Raw genomic sequence first — 20522 nt, forward strand, 5'->3', positions numbered from 1 at the left:
TTCTAAGATAATTATACAAGTAATGCCCAAAGTACATTTGAAAGTATGCATGTGCCATTTCTTAATAATCCTCACAGTGGGGAAATTTGACAGCTTTAATTAGTGCACAATCTAATATATTAGATTTCTCTTTTCTCTTTTTGAATTTTTTTGAATTATCTTTTTGCTGACAAAAAAATAACCAAATTATCCCCCCCAACCACACACACATGGAATTCAAAATTCGATTTGAATATGTCACACATTGCTTATTGCTAGAGTTAAGTGACGGCCTTTGTTACCATGCTTAGTAGATACTTCCTATAAGGCTTTTCTTTAAAAAATTTATGTAATTATCTATCAATTGAGAGTTAAAGGGAATGAATTAGCTATATTTTATCTAATGTACTTTGACTTTTTTTCTTTAATTTTTAGCCATACTCTTCAAAAGGCTGTGGATAAGCTTACAAAATATAAGTATATATGTAGTGTGTGCACGTAGGTGCTGTTTTGTCTGACTTTTTGTGATACTCAAAACTGTAGCTCACCAGGCTCCTCTGTTCATGGGATTTCATAGGCAAGACACTGGAATGGGTTGTCATTTCCTTCTCCAGAGGATCTTCTCAACCCAGGAATCAAAACCAGTTTCCTGCATTGGCAGGTGGATTCTTTAACCACTGAGTCACCTGGGAGATTATACTTATAGGAGACAATTTTAAATCAAGTTAAGGTTAAGAGAATCAGAAAACAAAAAGCAGGAAAAATAAAATGAAGTTAGATGCAACATAATTTGAACAGCATTACTACTTTAAACTAAATAATATAATGTATATTTTACTGGGATCACTAATCTCCTTGTTACTGTTATATTTTTATTACACGTAAATAAGTGTTTACCACTACATTTAGTGGTAAGGCATAAAGGCTATCCCTTAGCAGCCCCTCTTATCTCTCATTTGAGGGGAAACCAAATCAAAACCTACAAACCACACTGAAAAGCAAACAGTGTGTATTTTGTAGTACAAATTGCTTAGTTTATAGATTGTATTGCTTTCCTGTTTTGGGCTAACAGGATACATTAATTCACCTTTGAGGCTTAATATTGTGCCACGGAAATTGGAAAAAATGTTTGATAAATTTTGTGGGAGGTTGATTATAAAATTGCATATTTATTAGACAAACAGCCATTTGGGGTAGATAAGAGGATCAATACTGGTCTTAAAGTGCTTCTTAATTGTCTACTGCTCAAGCCAGAACTTACAGATGCAAAATATGACAGGTGATAAATATTAGACTCTAAAGCAATGGATATTTGCTGAGAGTCAAAATGTGTATAAACTGTCTATACTATTATTTAACAATTAATGCACATTCACTAAAGAAGTGTTTATTGAGGGCCTACTAGATGCCTGTTAATTAGAGGAAAGTAGAGAAGATTCAAAAGTGTCCATTATATAACTATGTACATTAATGAAGTTGAGTCTATCTCCAGTTCAGTTCAGTTTAGTTCCGTCACTCAGTTGTGTCTGACTATTTGTGACCCCATGGACTGCAGCATGCCAATCTTCCCTGTCCCTCACAAAACTCCTGGAGTATGCTCAAACTCATATCCATTGAGTCAGTGATGCCATCCAACCATCTCATCCTCTGTCGTCCCCTTATCCTCCTGCCTTCAGTCTTTCCCAATATGAGGATCTTTTCTAATGAGTCAGTTCTTTGCATCAGGTGGCCAAAGTATTGCAGTTTCAACCTCAGCATCAGTCCTTCCAATGAATATTTAGGACTAATTTCCTTTAGGATTGATTGGTTTGATCTCCTTGCAGTCCAAGGGACTCTCAAGAGTCTTCTCCAACACTACAGTTCAAAAGCATCCATTCTTCAGTGCTCAGCTCTCTTTATGGGCCAACTCTCACCCCCATACATGACTACTGGAAAAACCATAGTTTTGACTAGATGGATCTTTTTGGCAAAGTAGTCTCTGCTTTTTAACACACTGTATAGGTTTGTCAAAGCTTTTCTTCCAAGGAGCAAGCATCTTTTATTTTCATGGCTGCAGTCACTATCTGCATTGATTTTGGAGCCCAAGAAAATAAAGTCTGTCACTGTTTCCATTGTTTCCCATCTATTTGCCATGAAGTGATGGGGCCAGATGCCATGATCTTAGTTTTCTGAATGGTGAGTTTTAAGCCAACTTTTTCACTCTCCTCTTTCACTTTCATCAAGAGGCTCTTTAGTTCCTCTTCACTTTCTGCCATAAGGGTGGTGTCATCTGCATATCTGAGGTTATTGATATTTCTCCTGGCAATCATGATTCCAGCTTGTGCTTCATCCAGCTCGGCATTTCACGTGGTGTACTCTGCACCAAGTTGCATATAAGGGTTACAATATGCAGCCGTGAAGTACTCCTTTCCCTATTTGGAACCATTCCATTGTCCCATGTCGGGGTTCTAACTGTTGCTTCTTCACCTGCATGCAGATTTCTCACGAGGCATTTCCATCTCTTTAAGAATTTTCCAGTTTCTTGTAATCTTAAGACACCATAAAGCAACCCAGAGTCATTTCTATCCTGTTTACAATTATTTTAAATTTTGATAGTCCTGTGGTTTATATATTAGCTTCAGATTTTATATCATATGTGCATAATATAAAATCCATCAAAAGAAGTGACTTATATCAATTAATTATTCAAAAGCTTTTAGTCATGATAAAAAGCAATTATTTACTACCATTTTATTCATTTACTCACATATCTCCAATTCTTTCTAAAATTGATTAATCAGACATTTGTATTTTAAATTTTATTTATTACTATCTACTGTCCGTCTAGTCAAGGCTACGGTTTTTCTAGTGGTCATGTATGGATGTGAGAGTTGGACTGTGAAGAAAGCTGAGCACCGAAAAATTGATGCTTTTGAACTGTGGTGTTGGAGAAGACTCTTGAGAGTCCCTTGGACTGCAAGGAGATCCAACCAGTCCATTCTGAAGGAGATCAGCCCTGGGATTTCTTTGGAAGGACTGATGCTAAAGCTGAAACTCCAGGACTTTGGCCACCTCATGTGAAGAGTTGACTCATTGGAAAAGACTCTGATGCTGGGAGGGATTGGGGGCAGGAGGAGAAGGGGATGACAGAGGATGAGATGGCTGGATGGCATCACTGATTCGATGGACGTGAGTCTGAGTGAACTCCGGGAGTTGGTGATGGACAGGGAGGCCTGGCGGGTGCTGCGATTCATGGGGTCGCAAAGAGTCAGACATTACTGAGCGACTGAACTGAACTGAACCCCTTATTGAGTAATATATGAAAATTATGTTTTTGCCATGGAAACTGAAACTTACCAATACCCCAGAGGAAGCATAATTATTCTGAGGTTCAAAGGAAGCACCTCTCGTTCTCTGCTGTGAAATCTTTTTTTCTCTTATGTATGAATATCCTATTAGTGTCCTTTTTCTTCCCTCAGCACACATCCCTTTCTTATTACCCCCATCAATGGGTGTCTTTGGATATTCTGCAGCCATTATCTTTGTTTTCAGCCTTTGTCCACAGCCTCCCTGCCAGCACCCTGCACAGCTCTGGCTCAGTCATTTCAGCTGCCAAAGATTGAGTGGTATACCCTGAGAAGATATGTTGAAGTCCTAACCCCTGGTACCCATGAACGTTATTTGAAAATGGGGTCTTTGTAGACAGAATTATTAAAGAGTGGGCCTTCATCCAATACGACAGGCATACAGAGAGGAAGATGATTTGAAGGGAATACAGGGAAAGTGTCTTGTGATAATGGGGGTAGAGTGATGCTTTTACAAGGCAACGAGTCCAAGGGTTGCCAGCAACACCAGGGACTGAGAGAAAGGCACGCAGTATATTCTTCCCCAGAGCCTTCTGAGAAGGCATGGCCCTCTGACACTTTGATCTCAGATTTAGGGGCTAAAGAACTCTGAGACAATAAAATGATTGTTGGAAGCCACCCAGTTTGTGGCTGTCTGTCGTGGCAGCCTTTGGAAGCTAATATAACTGCCATTGGCTTCTTCAACATCTACAAACACAATGTGAAGCCCTTTCAAATCAATGGCAAATAAAATTGGAGCTACTCCCACCATAACATTAGTAAGGCAGCATATGTACTTGGTGATCATTCTCTCCATCTTTGAGTGGAGCTATGTCTTTCCTTTATTTCTCTTTCCGCATCTTCCACTTCTCAATTCCAATTATATTTACCCCCAACATGGTTTCACAGACTTGGAAACTGATAAGTGGGAAATCACTGCCTCTTAGACTGTCCATGTTCATTCTTATCCCTCATTTTCACAAGTAATTGATGTAAACCCAAGCAAACAAGAATTCTCTCATTTTCTTCCAAACCCTTGTGTCTCCATTCACCTTCTAATATAATTTCTACATCACTATTGGTATCCTAGTTTTGACCTTCGCAGAAAGTTCAGTACTGGACTCAGTCTACTTTAGCTGAAGAGAGTATTTAAAGTCTTCGGAGAGTTACTGAATTGAAACATTCTGAAAATTGGATATGATGACCTGACAATGACAGAGAGGAGGCTATGCAAGAAATTACTGGAGAGTGGAGGTCAAATCATTGAGGGGAATCAGAGTAAGCAATATGACTAGAAAAGCCAGTAGGGCCAGAGGAGATATTTGGAACATAAGAATTTGCCCTATGGTAAAATAAATAAAATAAAAGCAGCTTGGGATCTATGAGTACCTTGACAAATTGCTTTGGACTGTTTTGCTTTGGGGACCTACTTGTCATGAAAAATCAAAACATGATGCTTTGATGGCTTGCCTTATATCTTTAATTATTTTCTCTTTCTGGAAACTAAACACTTTTTTTTTTTTTCTTTCTGCTACCTCTTTTTAGCGTGCAACAAACCTGTTTAAAAACCTTCCACATTTTAAAAACTAGACATTAAAAGCCATTCCCACACAAGAAATAAGTATAAAACAAATCAAATACAAGTCAAATGCACTTTCTAAATTATGCCTTTCTATATAGCCGCACATTTTCCTTTTATTCCTCAACCTTTTGAAATATTTATTCAGCTTTCTATGAACTAAAATTTTGGCTGATTCTTCAGTGATCTGTTGTCAAAGGGAAGACAGTTTTTGGTTTGTATCTTTTAAAAAACTTTACATGCTCTTTCTATATTTAATTACCCATCACTACTCTTTTTTTTAATTAATTTAAATTTATTTACTTTAATTAGAGGGTAATTACTTTACAATACTGTATTGGTTTTGACAATTCCTCATGTGTTTTCATGCTCTTCCTTCATTTTCTCTTTCCCTTGTCTGTCTCAGCTTTTTTTCTGATGGCTGATTTCTCTCAATTTTTGAGAATTCTCATCAATTCCTATGTGATCAGCTATTATCTTCTGGGTTGGCCCAAAAGTTTTTTTTTACTTTTTCCATAAGATCTTATGGAAGAAGCTGGAAAAAACTTTTGGCCAGCCCAATATTTGCTATGGCTCTCAAATTAATATTTCTTACCCAGAATTTTCCTCTGAAATAAAAATTCCTGAATTTACTAATTCCCAAGCAGTGTGAAACTTGGCATGCTCCAAACTAAATACATTTCCTCTCAAGAATATATCTTCTCTCTATTATAAATTTTGGGCATCCTGGTGTCTCAGATGAAAAAGAGTCTGCAATATGGGAGACCTGGGTTCGATCCCTGGGTTGGGAAGATCCGCTGGAGAAGGGAATGACTACCCACTCCAGTATTCTGCCCTGGAGAATTCTGTGGACAGAGGAGCCTGGAAAGCTACAGCCCATGGTGTCACAAAGAGCTGGATACAAAGAGTGAACTGAAATGATAATCCAGTATATTTGTGGCATGATTAAATGTCTCTGGAAACCATATATTTTAAATTCTTACCACTACTCTCATAGTTTAAGATTGTGTTTTCATCCCCCTTGTCTGTTTCAATATTGTCTTAAATGGATCCTCTGCATTCAAGTCTTGCTCTCTAATTCATCCCACATTCTGCTCCTGAAACCAGAATCTCAAAACATTGCCACCCTTCTTGAAATTTCTCGGTGTCACTCATAAGCCTCATTGAATCAAATCCAGTTTCATAGGATGACAAACCACATAGTGGTCTTCTGAACTGAGTCCAAGCTTTCAGTTCCTCTCTCTCAACTCTTGCATATGCTTTTCCAGTTTTGGTTATAGATAGTTTTGGCTATTACTGGTAGTTTTCCAAATTAGGTAAACTTCATCATGGTGCCATGGCATTGAACATGTTACCTCTGCTTGAGTTGCCTTTCCTGTCAAACATTGTTCAGTAGATTATCTCCTAAAGCTGACATGCTTGTCAAAGGATGCCCACATATCACCTTCTTGGGATTTATTGTAATCCCTCCAGGTGTGATGAGTTATCTTGATTTGGAAACTGGCATGATTTACAGTAAATTACTTGAGTTGTGTAAAGGTAGGGATTCCCTTGTGGCTCACCTGGTAAAGAATCCACCTGCAATGTGGGAGACCTGGATTCGAACCCTGGGTTGGGAAGATCCCCTGGAGAAGGGGAAAGGCTACCCACTCCAGTATTCTGGCCTAGAGAATTCCATGGACTGTGTAGTCCATGGGGTCACAAAGAGTTGGACATGACTGAGTGCCTTTCACTTTCACATGCAAAAGTAAGGCTAATACTTCATTCACTTTTGCGACCTCAGCTCTTAGTTTAGGTGCAAGTCTAGACCAAGCCTCTGAATACTTGTTGAATCAATGTGGCCATCTCTGCTCTCACCCACTTTGGATCTTCACACACACATCCAGCTGTAGAACCACATAATCACTGCTGATGCACTGCTTATTCTGAGACATGAAAAGCGTGGTTTCTTTGGTTTTGGGTCTGAGCAATCATTTTCAAACATTTGTGTGTATAGGAATCTCCTAGAAATGGCAACCCACCCCAGTGTTCTTGCCTAGAGAATCCCAGGGACGGGGGAGCCTGGTGGGCTGCCGTCTCTGGGGTCTCACAGAGTCGGACATGACTGAAGCAACTTAGCAGCAGCAGCAGCAGAAAAGGATGCCCAACCTCTAGGATCTAATGCCTAATGATCTGAGGTGGAGCTGATATAATAATAGTAATAGAAATAAAGTGCACAATAAATGTACTTGAATCATCTGAAAACCATTCTTCCCCAATCCCTCCATGGGAAAATTGTCTTCCGTGAAACCAGTCCCTGGTGCCAAAAAGGATTGGGGACCACGGACCTAAAGAGTTTGTTAATGTAGTTATCTGTACTCATACCCAAAGGTTTATATTCAGGAGGTCAAGATAGGTTTCACAACATCATCACATGCTCAGAGGTATTTCTGCTTCAACAGAATGTTTCTGAAAACCACTGATGCAGAATATGCTGATAGTTGAGAGGAGAGAAAAAAGTTATTTTCCCCTGCCTTTGCTGCCTACAATGCCGGAGACCCGGGTTCGATCGCTGGGTCAGGAAGATCCCCTGGAGAAGGAAATGGCAACCCACTCCAGTACTCTTGCCTAGAAAATCCCATCGACTGAGAAGCCTAGTATGTCCCAGTCCATGGGGTCGCAAAGAGTCGGACACGACTGAGCGACTTCACTTCACTTCCTTTGGAGAACAGTCAGGCAAGACATCTGAAGTCCCTTTGTGAAATTGTTACTGTTTATCACCTTTAAATTTTCAAAATTGGATTTGTTTCTTCCAATTGTCTTGTGGGTAAAGTGGTGATAATACTAACAGGGTTAAGTGATGAGAATATGAAAATAGACACAGCACTCTATGTATGCCTTTCTACAGGCTTCCCTTTTCCTTTTCCATTTAAGTACACTGCCTTTTCCCTGCTTATATTGGAGTCTTGATTGAATCTGTAGGTTAATGTGTATCTAGTCTGCAGAGTTTTCTTTGGTTCTACTACTACTAGTACATTTGAGAAAATTTTAAAGTATATGTAAAAGTATATTTGCCTCTAGGTCTCATTTGATGTCAGTACAAACTAGAAGGTTTAACAAATTAGATGGTTTTATGCCCATTTCACAAGTGAGAATGCTAAGATTCATAGAGACAAAGATGTTGACTATGGTCCTATGATTAGGACCATAGGTCCTATCCATAGATCCTATGGTCCGAAATTTGGTACTGTGTCCAATGTGAGAGACCCCGGTTCAAACCTGAATCAGGAAGATCCCCAGGAGAAGAGAATAGCAACCCACTCCAGTATTCTTGCCTGGAGAATCCCATGGACAGAGGAGCCTAGTGGGCTAGAGTCCATGGGGTCACAAAGAGTCAAGACACAACCGAGCAACTAGCACACAACACACAAATTTGGTACAAGTTTGTAGATTGTCACCTACAAATTAGGGGGCGTTCATCAGACATAATGGGTGCTTATGGTCATTTATGTAGATCAAAGTGGGCGCAGGTCATGCTAATACTGACATCTTTAGTGATAATATTTACAGTTGTGAAGGACAGAGCTTTTAGAACCAGGTTCCTCTAACTCAAGTTTAGCTCAATAGTTCCTGCTCACTGTACACCACTGAGGAAGCAAGTTAACCTCTCCTAATGAGCTTACCTCATAATCATCATTTGTAAGATGGAAATAAGGATTTTTGTGACTCTGAAATGAGTTACTATACAGACACTGAATTCTAAAAGATAGCTTTAGTGCAGAAGAGAGATTAGGCACAAATGGGTTTTATGAATAGGAAAGAAGTCAGTTAATTGAGAACATGATCTGATGCCACTAATCAAATAGAATATGGAGAAAATTTGACATGATAGATGTATAATGACAATATAATTCATATGATATTGCTAAAAGTGACATCATGATTTTAAAAAATCTAATTAAATGTGATAAAAGTTGCTTAATTTCTGGAAAATTAAAATTAAGAAATGTGTATTTTTTTTCTTTTGAAATGTATTTTGTAAAAATAAATTATAGTTGTTTTAAAATTACAGTTATTTTTAAATATGAAGTGTTTTCTTTTAATTTTTATGTCCCTGAAATACAATCCATATTACTCATTTGTTAATGTATTTAATTGGAGTAATAGAGGAAACATTTAATTTTATCTTGATAAAGCCTTTATTGTGACAGTAAGTTTTATACATACACACACACACCTGCATATATGCAGATAGCATATCCATTTACACTTAAAAAATGAATAATATGTCAAGAGAGAGAGGGCATATTATTCATTTTTTAATATAAGGAAATATGTTATCTGCATATATGCAGGAGTGTGTGTGTGTGTGTGTGTGTAAAATTCACTATCAAAACAAAGGATTTATCAATATAAAATTAAATGTTTCCCCTATTACTACTGCTTGTTTTTATTTGCTTAGGTCTCTTTTTCTTGAACGCCAAATTATTTTGATGTTACAATATACTAATTATGTGCCATGAAATTAGAGTGGGGTTATGCTACATTTAGCAGAAGAATAACAAAAGATCTAATCAGGAGGGGAAAAAAAATGGCCTAGTGCTCATTAATTTCTATCACTGAGTCATGTTTTTTTTTTTTTCCCCCTTAATTTAGAAGGGAAATACTTGTCTTTTATAAAACAGTTTGACACCAGATCTTCTTCACCATATTTTTAACTTGTGCATTCACTTTCACAGACATGCTTACCTTTTTATAAATGATTTCTGCTAGAGTTAAAGATTTCAGTCAATTGAGAAGATGCAATGCAGTGAGATCTGCATATGAATTGGTAGCAGTCCATTCTTTTTATATTGCAAAGTCTATTCTTATAGAAATGGAATTTATGCCATCATTTTCTATGTAGGTTGCATGGCATCTGATCCACAGTGGCAGGAAAAAAAAAATGATTCCAGAATATCTGCAGTGTATTTTGCTGAATGTTAACAGCAGGTTCAGATGTGTTTCAGTTCTGACCTTGTGAAATGCTTTCTTGCTTATGCAACGCTTTATACATCAAATGCACAAACTGCAACCAGGGCTTCAACTGCTCACACAAGGATTCATTTCTGAAAACAAATGTTGTTCAGGTCAGTTTCATCAATGTCATTTTTCTTCTATTATTTTGTGGCATGAGAAATGCATGATATATGATATTACATTTTAAATGTGATGCAGAGAAGTCATAATGCTGATTTGTTTCATGTGAATGCTCCTTGTTCTATAGTGTTAAGAAAAACTTATTCAAGCTATCAAAGCAGCTATTATTTCCAATCAGATTTAGAGAATATTGTTTCAGGGATGAACTGCTCATAATAATTCAAAACGTGTGTATGTGTCTGTATGTGAGTATGTGTGTGTGTAAATGGCATGCTATTTGAGCTGAAAAGCCAATTATCTAAACATTGTAAACATCAGCAAAATTCTGAGGCTGTGAATGTTTGATATTTGTATATGTTTAGGATATTTGCAATACTTAAATAGAGAAAATATTTAGTTCTCTAATAAAAGCAGAAAAGTTTTAGACTATTATCAAAACTTATGATAAACAGAAAAGTAATCAAATATGAGAATCAGAGGCACCTCTGAAGAATGAGGCACAATTTTCTCCTTGAAATTAGATTTGAATAAATATTCTTTGGATCTTTCTATATGTCTAACATTCTAAAGTGTGTGACTCAGAGACTGTGATCAATTCTGATATGGTTATAAGAGATTACAGAAAAAGTAAGATAAACTTCTTTTAAAGTATTATTTCAAAGTCAAGTTGGTGAAATTTTCTACAAATTAAAAAATTACACCTCTAGTTGCATTATTTTGCCTAATACAGATATCAATCCACTTAGGCACAGAACCACAGTTCATGCACAATAAACCTTAGGAAATTTTCTCAAAAGGATCTTTGTGTGAAAACATGGCCTATATTAGCAATGAAATAACAGAATGGCATTTTGCTCATTTAATTTTAAAAATCTAAAAAATAACTACTGTCTAGGCTGTAGGAGCTATGGAAGAATTAATGCAGTTTGCAACTTTTGAGAGATGCTGTGATGCAGGTGAATGATTTTTGTCTTATCCAATCAGCGTCCTCACTGCACAGACCCTGTCATGTATGTTTGGGGAATATACAAGATCCCCTTAAATTTCAGTGAGCCTCACCATGAACTTGGTCACCAGAGATGAAGGCAAGAAATAAAGAAATGTTGTGCAACCTGGTCTGCTGAGTCACTTCAATACACCAAACTCCCAAAGCTGTCACTGTTTAGATGAAAGTGCTATAGATCTGGACAATTACATTAATACAGGGAACATTATAAAAAGGTTAATGCACAGCAAGATTTGAACTATTTTCTCAACAAACAATCATGAAGAAAAAGCATGAATTGTTCTTACACAAAGAAATACACCCAAATAGCAAGGTTTCTTTTCATGTAGCAATTTTTCTCATTTACTCCTCATTCTTTTTGCAAACGAAATATACATTATGGTAATTTAAATTACTAATGCGTTGTACTTTTTTCTCACAGTGAAAACTATTATTTCTCCTTTAACGTAAATATAAACATTGTTATTGGTATTTAGCCTCTATTATAAATGGCAACTACACAATACATATAGTTTATCAAAAACTGTTACTACTGCTACCTAATTAAATATTAAAATTGTTTTCATTAATATCAAGATTTTAATTTAGAAAATATTTGTTTTACTGACAATAGAGACAAAGTGAACAATGATATTTTAGACCAACCACCCCAAATATGATATTTATATTTTGGTTACAGGGCTATAGATTTTGCATATAATTTCTTGCTTACATGCCTGGTTCTTTCTTTGGACTTTGAGCTCCCTCAGTACAAAGGTACTAATTAATGTCTTTACTGCTAACATTTAATACAATGTGTGGTATGTCCTGGGTAATGAAAAGTAAGTATATGTCAAAATAGTAAACACAAACATGCAAGGGGAAGTTACTAAATACACTGATATAATTTCATAGAATATTATTTTAAAACAATACTGTTAGGTGTGCTGATTCAACTGGAGAACTGAATGACAAGATACATTGTTTTTTCATTTTAATAACCAAATTTAGTCTTTAGAGAATTCAGTTCTAAAGACAAAGCATATAATTGAAGTTATAGGTTATCATTAAGATGGTACACATTGATTACTGTAGAGTCTACAAACTATTTTATTAATATTTGTGCTGTGCTACTAGGAAAAATCCAAATTAATGCAGACAGGGCTCTTTTTTGAGGAAAGATGACTATAATATAACTAGGCAAAATGCAGAAATACTGCTGTCTAAAAAAATAACTTCTATGATGAATTGGCTCTCTTAAATAATAAAATAGACCAATATTTATGCTTGTTTTTTCCTTGAAAGAGGTTTTGAAGTAGCCCATAAAGATGAACTGAGGTACAGCATTAAAATCCATGTGCTACACTTGAGAATTAACTTTGCACAGTATAGCTGTGGCACAGACCTCAAATGCAGTTTGACTTCTAGTCCTTATGTTGCACAATGACATATAACAATTAGACTCTGATAATTGAAGTCATAAAGATGTTAGTTAAAAATGTTAGTTATAAAAGAGAAATCCCTGGTGAAATCAGCAGAGTCTCAGAGATAGTCATTAGTCCATGAGGTCAAGTCTGTAGTCTGATACTGAGTATTGTTCATCAGGTCAAAATTTAGGTTTTTGTATAGATCATACCTCAGTTGGTCTTACAGGAATGACTGACATCACTGACAAGACGGATGTTCATCTAACTCAAATTTCGCCCTTCTGATTTTAGTGGGAAAAAAATATCATGAAAGGACCATGATATACATGTTGATTAACGAGCATGTTGTCGGTCTCATAAAATCCACTATAATAAACCCAAGTTATAATCTTAATGACTCTTAATGGACTCAAAGCAAGAGAAGTAATTGAATTAATCTTAGTGGAAAATGCCATAAAGAGTACTTGTCTCTGATCACTGTCAAATAGAATATATATTCCCAGGTCCGAGCATCATTTCTCCTCAGGAGGACTGTGGAAATGCTGACCTAAAAAACATCTTTAAAGTTTTTCTTTTGTTTAGCCCCCATACTGTGGACTGTTGTTGAAGTAGTGCCGTGTCTGACTCTTTCAGACCCCATGGACTACAGCACGTCAGGCTTCCCTGTCCTCTACTACCTGGTAGATTACTTATTAGTAAACCCAGTTTTCTTTAGATAGCATTAACATAGTTTTACTGTTGTCATCATTGTTTAATGAAGAATTTCCAGACATTTTTTCCCCCAGGACATGTGATAACATCCCCAAATGCCAGAATAGTGTCCTTGTACTGAAGTTCATATTTAGCTTTTGCATTTATTAAAATATCCATTTACTGATCTAGCAAAAGCATGTTTTTTCTTGTTTGTTAATAATAGTTTTATTGAAATGTACTCAACATACTACAAGCTACGAATACTTAGTTTACAATTTGATAATTTCTAGACACTTGTACACATCCACGAAATCATTATCACAATACAGATAATGAATATGAAAAGATGTCTATAAGCCTCTTTGTTATAACTCCATTCTGATCCAGGCAAACACTGGCCAGATTTCTGTTACTATACATTTCATGACTTTTAATATTTTATATAAATTGAATGTAACAAAGGTTTGTTTGTTAGGTGGAGGTGGGGATCCAGTGTATTTCACTTAGCATAATTATTCTGTGATTCATCCATGCTGTTTGTTTGAGTGCTAAACTGTATTCTATTGTACGGATGTGCTAAGTCGCTTCAGTTGTGTCCGACTCTTTGTGACCCCATGGACTGTAGCCTGCCAGGTTCCTCCATCCATGTGGATTCTTCGGGCAAGGATACTGGAGTGGGTTGCCATTTCCTTCTCCAGGGGATCTTCCTGACCCAGGGATCGAATCTGCAACTCTTATGTCTCCAGTATTGGCAGGCAAGTTCTTTACCACTAGCGCCACCTGGGAAGCCCGTTCTATTGTACGGATAGATATAATACAGTTTGTGTATTCAGTTATCTGTTTGGGAACATTTGTTTATTTGATGTTTTTTTTTTTTTTTCTTCTGATTTTTGGCTATTACAGATAAATTTCTATAAACATTTGTTTACAAGTCTCTAAGTAGACATATGCTTTCATTTATCTTGGATTAATGCCTAGAATGCCTGGAATATCTGAATCACATTGTAGAAGTATGTTCACTGACTGCTTAAGGAACAATAAAAATGTTTTCCAGAATGTTTTTACCATTTTACTTCTCAGCAGCAATATATGAGATATCTTGTTTCTCCACATCCTCACCAAATACATGCCAGGATATGACTTTTTAATTTTAGTCATTCTGATAGTATGGGGTTATAATTAATCATGATGTTAATTTGCTTTTCCTTAAAGTTGTTTGATACTGCTTATATTTGAGTGTGTTTTATGCTATCTGTATATCTACTATTACAATAGGTCTATCTTGTGGCAATTTTTGTAAGGCTATATATTGTTTTTTTTTTCTTCCTTATTTATATGAGTCTTAATGTATTTGAGGACAAGTCCATTTTGTAGGTTTTTCAAATTCAAATATTTTCTCCAAATCTATGGCTTATTATTTTATTATCTTAAGAAGATCTTTGGAAAGGAAGATTTTATATTTAGAAACACCTTTAGTTTTTGGCTGTGCTATATGGCATGTGGCATCTTAGTTACCTAACCAAGGATAGAACCCATGCCCCCTGCAATGGAAGCACAGAATCTTAACCACTCGACCACCAGGGAAGTCCTGAGAAGTTTTTAATGTCATGAAGCCCAAATTATTGATTTATTCTTTTAGGGCTTTTTCTGTTAGTTCGGGATCTAAGATACCTGTATACATTCATATGTTACCCAAGGTCAGAGAAGTTTTCTACTAAGTTTTGTACTAGAAATGTTATACTCCTAGCTTTTACCTTTAGATGTGTAGTGCATTTCGAGTTGATTTTTTAATATGGTGCAAATGAAAAGTGAAAGTGAAAGTTACTCAGTCATGTCTGACTCATTGTGACCCCATGAGTCCATGGAATTCTCCAGGCCAGAATACTGGAGTGGGTAGCCTTTCCATTCTCCAGGAGATATTCCCAACCCAGGCATTGAACCCAGGTATACCTGCATTGCAGGCAGATTCTTTACCAGCTGAGCCACAAGGGAAACCCAAGAATACTGGAGTGGGTAGCAGCAGATTTTCCTAACCCAGGAATCAAAGCAGGGTCTCCTGCATTGCAGGCAAATTCTTTACCAGCTAAGCTATCAGGGAAGCCCTACTATGGTATAAGGATGGATCAATATTCTATGTTTTAATATGAATATTCAAATATTTCAGCACAAATTGTTGAAAAGACTAGTTTTTTTCCACAGAATAGCCTTTTACCTTTGTTGAAAATCCATTCTCCTTATATATATGGGTCTATTCTGGAGTCTACCCCATTTTGGAGAGCTATTTGGCTTTTCCACCTAATACCATATTGTTTTGATTATTGTAGCTTTATAATAACATTTGAAACAGAGAATGTTCATATTCCAAGTATTTTTTTAAGTTGTTCACCACTTTTAGTCCTTTGCATTTCCATATACATTTTAGAATAATTCTGTTAATTTATAAAAAAAAAAAAATCCTACTGGAGATTTAATCAGAGTTAAATCTGTGGATCAATTTGAGAAAGTTGATATCATGCAAATAATGAATCTTCTTACACATAAACATAGTATATATCTTCATATGTTTGGAATTGTAATTTCTCTTGTATCTTTTCTTTCTGTGTCATATTTTCCCTAAGTATTTTGTTTATGATGCTTATGGTTAATAGTATTATGTTTTTAAAATTTAAATTTTTAATTTTGGCAGCTTGTATGTATACAGATATAAAATATTTTTGTATGTTGGTCTTATGTCCTGTAGAATTTCTAAACTTGCTTATTAGTTTCTGTAGCACTCTATTTTTTCATACATAGAAAGTCATGTCATTTGCAAATAAAGACAGTTCTATTTAATACTTACTCCTTTCTAATAATATGGATGCCTTTGTTTATTTTTCTTATTGTACTAGCCAGTGCCTGTAGTTTAATGCTGATTAAAAGCAGTAAATGCAGAATTCACATCTTATTAGTGATTTTAATGAGAAGGCATTCAGTCTTTTACCATGTTGGGTTATTAATATTTACCTTTCTTACTTTTATACCAAATGGACATGGAGTGTCCTATATCCAGAGACAGATGTACCAATTTCCTAGCTCTGCTATAATAAAATCCCATAAGCTAAGTGACTTAAAAAAAAAAAATTGATTTTCTCAGTTTTAGAAGCTAGGATTGTCAGGATGTCAAGTTGTCAGGAAGACCATTCTCTCTCAAAGGTTTGGGTAAGAATCAGTTTCATGCTCTTCCTCTCAACTTTTGGTGTTGCTAGCAATCCTTGGTATTCCTTGGCTTATAGGTGTATCACTGAAAACCTGTGACTCCACTGGCGTGTGGTGTTGACCATGTATGTCTCTGTCTGTGTCCCCCTCTTCTTTTAAAGACACCAATAATACTGGATTATTGTCCAACCCAACAACGTCCTGTTAACTTGTTTACATATGCATAGGTCCTATTTTCAAATAAAATTACATTCACAGGCACTGGGACTTATGACTTCAATGTATCTTTTTGGAAGACACAGTTCAATCAATAATAGCTGACCTCTGCAGATGCTTAACTTAATCTAGTTTATATGTACAGGCACCTCATTTTATTGTACTTTGCTTTATTATACTTTGCAGATACTCCTTTTTTTTTTTTTTTTTTTTATATAAAGTGAAGGCTTGTGGCAATCCTGTCCTGAGCAAATCCATCAGTGCTATTTTTCAATAGCATTTGTTCACTTTGTATTTCTGTTACATTTTGATAATTCTCACACTATTTCAGAGATTTTCTTTTGTTATTATATTGGCTATATAATTTGCAATCAGGGATCTTTGATGTTATTACCAGGACTTGCTGACAGCTCAGATGATAGTTAGCATTTTTTGGCAATATTTTTTAGTTAACCTGTGCACATTGTTTTGTTTTGTTTTTTTAAGACATAAATTCATTACATGCTTAATAGACAACAGTATAGTGTAAGCATAACTTTCATATGAACTGTGAAACAAAATTATATGTATGACTTGCTTTATTATCATCTTTGTTTTATTGTGATAGTCTGGAAGGGAACCCACAATATCTCCAAGGTATGTTTGTCACATCCTGGCATAGCTTTGATGTAAGCAATATTTTCATGTTTGGGTGCCTATCATGGTAGTCACCAATTTACTTACAGCACTCATGATTAACACCAGACACCACAAATGGTTAAGCCAACAAATGCAAACAAAGGTATATGCAACAAATATGAAATAAGAATTTTGACTTATACTGTAATATTTTAACATTTTAATTTTTGCCCAAGATTTGATAATTCAGAAATTATATGTAAAAAGCTAAATGCCACATCAAACTTGAAATATCAGTGACTAGTCAGTGGTGGTTCTTCATTATCTCATTGCATCCATTAATTGAAAGTATAATAGTAACACCTGGTACATTCACTCAGTAATCTGATCTTTAATATACTATGTTTCCTATTAATCATATGGCTTCTTAAATCACATCCACTTCATCTCCCCATGTTACCTTAATCGTAGATTATGCAAACCCTTTGTGCTATTTTAACATCAGAATGATGTCATAAAACAAGTATAATAAAATAACAAGAACCACATGGCTCTGAATCTGGAAGGTCAAATTGCATTCATCTTTATAGAAAGTATCTTGTAATACAAGGGGCTCATAAGTAAATGGTAGTATCTTCATTTATTCATAAATGAGACATCAAGTGGTGGTATCTATCTTAATAGCTTATAATTAACAAGTCTTGCCTATGAGTAGAGAACAGTTGCCAATATAGCAATAGAGGCACTGATTACTTTCTATCCCAATTGTTGCTTTCCTCAATAAAATGTACTTTGCACAGTCCGAAGTGGTTATCAATATGTAGTAAATTGCTTGAATCCAAATAAATATATGTATTAGTTGTATTCTTAATGTTTGTCCAGGTACATTTACTGTATTTTATTTTCATAGAATTTAACTATCACATTGAAAAAAAAATTGATATCAGGTACTATGAACAAACATGTTTATGGCAGAGCATAATAGCAGCCATTTATAATTTCTTGGAAATCCTTGAAGCTTTTACATCGACAAAATTATTTTACTTACTTTGATTGTTGTTTACTTCCTATATACCCATTTGCGTTTTAAGTGATATACATAACATGCTGAGATAGAAAGATGCCATGGAAAAAATGAGTGGACTTTGAAATCAGATCAACCTAGGGTTATTTGCTAGAATGTTGCCTTAATTAGAATTATTACTTCACATTTTAGCTTCAGTTTTATCTTTTCTATAAAGGAATATTACGTGCTTTGTATTATTATCATACTCTTCAATTTGATTCTATTCCCAGCAAAAGGACATTGCTGCCTTATTGATTTTATCTTTCTTCTGAATTGTCATTCCACTGTTGTACACTGACTCTTTTTTAAAATTTTAATTGATGGATAATTAATTTACAATACTGTGATTGTTTCTGTCATGCATCAACATGAATTGGCCATAGGGATACATATATCCCCTCCTTTTGAACCTCCCTCCCAATTCCCTCTCCATACATTGAAATACTTTTCTCTCATCTAGAAAATATAAAGGAAAGGAAAAAATCATTATAGTCTCTAGATACTATGTTAAAGCCTTCCCACTAATCACCACCTTCCTATTGGAAACAAGCAAACAAATAAAAAGGTGTCATTGTCTTAGTCCTTTTAGGCTTCTGTATAACAAATATCACAAACTGGGTAACTAATAAGCAATACAAATCACATTTCTCATAGTTCTAAATGCAGGAAATCCAAGATCAGGGCTCCATCAAGATTGCATTTTTCTCTTCCAGGTCACAGACTTCTCCTTATCTCCTCAGAGGGCAGAAAGGGCAAAGAATCCCCCTGGGGTCTCTTTTAATAAGACACTAATCTCATTCTGGGCTCTGCCCCTGACATAATGACTTTTCAAAGTCTCCACCTCCTAACACCATCACCTTGAGGATTAGGTTTTCAACATAGGAATTTGGGAGGGACACAGACATTCAAATCACATCATTCTGTCCCTCATATTCATGTTTTCTCTTATGCAAAATACATTTGTTCCAGCCCAATAGCTCTCAAAGCCCCATCTAACATTAAACTCTAGTTTAGGTCCAAAGTCATCTAAATATCATCTAAATTAGAAATCAGTAAGGTGATTCAAGGAGGGCAAATTGCTTTCCAGCAGCAAAACTGTGAAAGCAAACAAGTTTTATTGACTTTCAAACAAAACCTACAGAATACAATGGAGTGAAGGGCATAAAACCCCCATTCCAAAAGGGAGACATGGGAAAGAAGAAAGGGACAATGTCAAAGTTTGGAGTTCATGTCTGCAGCTTTTCTGGGGTAGAATCACACACCAGTTGATCTACTGGTCTGGAGTGGGGTCAAGGTGTAGACAACTGTGTCTAGCAGAACCTCTCTCCACTGAACTGGCCTTGGTCAGCCCTATTACCAGCAGCTCACATTCCTGGGTTGCATGACTAGAGCTCCCAGTCCCTCTATGCTTAGAAATCCATGTGGAGGTTGCCAAACCTCCACAGCTCTACTGGGCAAAGGTGAGGTCCCCAAGGCCCTAGATAATGAGTTGTTTGGCCTGTTGAAATCCAGGTGATGTCTCCTCCTCCTTTATTGAGATATGTGTATGTATGTGTTAGTCGTTCAGTCGTATCCAACCTTTGCAACTCCATGGACTGTAGCCCACCAGGCTCCTCCATCCATGGGATTTTCCAGGCAAGAATACTGGAATCGGTTGCCATTTCCTTCTCCATTATTGAGATATAATTGATATATAACATTAAGTTAGGGTATATAACATGTTGATTTGATATATTTGTATATTAAAATGTGCAAGATGATGTCCACCACAAGTTTCACTAACACTTGTATCAGGTCATACAATTACCAATGTTGTTTGTGTGCTGGGAACATTGAATGTATTCTCTTGGCAACTTTAAAGTACATAATAACATGTTATTAACTATAATGACCATGCTGTATATTAGATCCTCAGAATTTATCTTACAACTGAAAGCTTGTAACTTGGAACAGCATCTCCCCATTTCATCCTACGCTTACCTCCTTGTAACCACTTTTCTACTCTCTGTTTCTGTGGGTTCAGCTTTTCAAAATTCTACATAAAATTCTACAGTGTTTTCCTTTCTCTTTCTGACTTACTTCATTTAGCATAGTGTCCTCAAACTTTAACCATGTTGTCACTAATGGCAGGATTTCCTTCCTTCTCATGGTCATATACTCTTCCATACTGTATAGATGTAAAACTTCTTTATCCATTCGTGCCTTGATGGACATTTAGGTTGTTTCCATCTCTTGGCTATTGTGAGTAATGCTGCACTGAACTTGGGATGCAGCTGTTTCTTCCACATCCTGCTTTCATTTCCTTTGGATATATACCCAACAG

The 20522-nt window shown here is 35.9% G+C and overlaps 1 protein-coding gene across 2 annotated transcripts in view; it reads left to right on the top strand.

Moving 5' to 3' along the window:
• Positions 1-20522, top strand: part of CDH18 (cadherin 18) — a 1278678-nt gene that overhangs the window by 328762 nt on the left and 929394 nt on the right. The window contains exon 1 of one of the 2 annotated variants that reach the window (XM_027520190.1): positions 9928-9989. The exons of the other annotated variant lie outside the window; for it this stretch is intronic. The gene's annotated coding sequence lies outside the window, so the exon portion shown is untranslated. Of the gene's footprint in view, positions 1-9927; positions 9990-20522 lie in introns of those variants that run through there. 2 annotated transcript variants of the gene reach the window in all.

Source organism: Bos indicus x Bos taurus, chromosome 20, assembly GCF_003369695.1.
Source record: "Bos indicus x Bos taurus breed Angus x Brahman F1 hybrid chromosome 20, Bos_hybrid_MaternalHap_v2.0, whole genome shotgun sequence".
Classification (NCBI taxonomy): domain Eukaryota; kingdom Metazoa; phylum Chordata; class Mammalia; order Artiodactyla; family Bovidae; genus Bos; species Bos indicus x Bos taurus.